This window comes from Otolemur garnettii, unplaced genomic scaffold (genome assembly GCF_000181295.1).
Source record: "Otolemur garnettii isolate 467f Iridium unplaced genomic scaffold, OtoGar3 scaffold00041, whole genome shotgun sequence".
Lineage (NCBI taxonomy): Eukaryota > Metazoa > Chordata > Mammalia > Primates > Galagidae > Otolemur > Otolemur garnettii.
Genome location: NW_003852436.1, coordinates 3,613,744 through 3,616,134, shown reverse-complemented (window position 1 = coordinate 3,616,134; position 2,391 = coordinate 3,613,744). Strand labels below are relative to the sequence as shown.

The following is a 2,391-nucleotide window of genomic DNA, read 5'->3' as shown; positions in this document are numbered from 1 at the left end:
ATTCATGTTCCCATTTAGATAGAAACCTTAAATAGATCATTTTTTAAATAGAAGAATTAGAGAAAGTTATAGAGGAATTACCCCACAACAAAACACAGGGCTCAAACTTTCACAGGGAAATTCTACCAAAATTTCAAAGACCACATAGTTTTAATTCTATATAAATACTTAAAAAAATAAAAATAGATGAAAAACTTTATATTTCTTTTTTATAAGTAAAATATTGATATTTAACCCTAATAAAAATAACATGAAAGAGAAACATCACAGACTAATATTGATAATGATGCAAAAATTCTACTTTCAAATTATTAGTGATTTAAATTTACAACATATTTAGAAGATAATGCGCCAGGGCCAAAAGAGATTTATTCCGAGAAGAATATACCAGGTAGATTCAAAATTAGAAGACCAATAATATATGTTATATAAAGATCTAAAAAGTAAAATCTTATGATTATCTCAACAGATGTTGAAAAACAAAGCTCAACTCCTATTCTAGATAAAAACATATAGATAGACATTAATGGATTCTGATTTAACAAATTTATTTTTAATTATATATTAACTTATCTGATACTTGAATTATACACATACAGTATATATCTACCTATCAATGGATTGATTGATCTATCACTACCTGTATTAATCCTACAGGTAGTATTTTACCTCATGGTGAAACACTAAAGGCATTTCCACTAAAAAATATGAAGACAAGAATGCCTGTTATATTTATTATCATACCCACACTCTACTGGACATAGTCATCAATGTAATTAGATAAATCAATTAGTGACATAAAAATTAGGAAAGAAGTAAAGTTATTTTATTTCTCTTTGTGCACAGCATGGCAATATACCTGAAAAATACTAGAGAATCAATAATAAAATTCAACTTTGTGATAATTACCAATGATACTAAATCAATAAAAATATACATAAATGTAGCATGATATCAACTTTGCATACAGAAATCAGTAGTTTTCACATACACAAATTTTAGCCAGTATAGGATGGGGTTGATAAACCCCATTCACAATAAAGACAAAAAAGTGAAGAATAAACTGTTTAAGAATATGTAAAATTTATATGCAAAATACTCTAAAACATTTTTGAAGTAAATAATTATACTTATATAAATAGGAAAACATTTATTTTGGATATATGACTCATCATCATCAAGATGTTATTTCTCCATAATTGATTTATTAATTTAATGCAATCCCAACAAAAACCCCTCCTTTTCCTGGAGCTAGACAATACCAAAGTTTATGTAGAAAAATAAACACAAATAAATAGTTTTTTTTTAATTTCATTTTTTTGTTGTTGTGGGGGGTCTTCCAATAGAGACTGGAAAACCTGCTAGACAAATTCTAAAAGAACTATAACACTACATAAAAGAATAGTTAAGAAAATAAATAGAAAAGTTATGGATATGGGTCTAAACCTATAGATACCAAAATAAAAAATTATAAAACTTCTATAATTAAAACAAGCTATTTACTGAGGTACATAAATAGCTTGGCAGAATCAAATAGAAAGCCCAAGTATAGACTCAAATGCACATGGAAATAAAGGGTATCATAATAGTGGTATCTCAAATCACTGGGGCAGAAATGGACTTTTAAATTAATGGTGCTGGAACAATTGGTTAGTCATCTGGGAAAAGATAAAGTTTGATCCATGTCACACCAGGAAAAACTCCAAATGAATGGAAGAGTTAAGTGTTTTTACAAAATGAAACCGTATCAACACTAAGAGATAGCCCTGGTGAATTCCTCTAGAGCTTGTGTATAAGGCTAACTGTAGTACAAAATTTAAATGCTGTAGAAAAAAGACTGACAAATTTGATTATATAAAAACAAGAAGAAAACTTTGGCCTGGCAGAAACCATCATTAATAAAGTAAAACAAATAATAAGCAAGGAGATGATATTGAGAAAGAACGGCTATTGCCAATGCCTAAAGAATTTTTAAAATTTGAGACACACTCACTAGGGTGAATACAATAAAAACAAACAAACAAACAAACAACAACAACAAAAAAACCCAGACAATAAAAAGTGTTGGTGTTTCTGTACAGAAACTGGAATTTTCCCACATTGCTGGTGGGAATGGAAATGGTACCACACTTTAGAAAATTATTTACCACTTGTTATGATTCAAATATTCCCACCAAAACTTATGTTGAAACTTAATCCTGAATATCACAGCACTAAGAGGTGGAGTCTTTTAGCTAGGTGTTATAGTGGGCCCTGTAGGCCCAGCTGCTCAGGAAGCTGAGGCAGGAGGATCACTTGGACCCAAGACTTTGAGCTTGCTGTGAGCTAGGCTGATGCCAGGACACTCTACCCCGGCAATAGAGTAAGACTCTGTCTCAAAAAAAAAAAAAA

At 29.9% G+C, this 2,391-nt stretch overlaps 1 non-coding gene across 1 annotated transcript; it reads right to left on the bottom strand.

Annotated features, from left to right (window-relative positions):
* Positions 1-1,330: 1,330 nt before the first annotated feature.
* Positions 1,331-1,392, bottom strand: LOC111725473. The gene has a single exon (XR_002773532.1). It is a non-coding gene; the product is annotated as a U7 small nuclear RNA (small nuclear RNA).
* Positions 1,393-2,391: the final 999 nt, after the last annotated feature.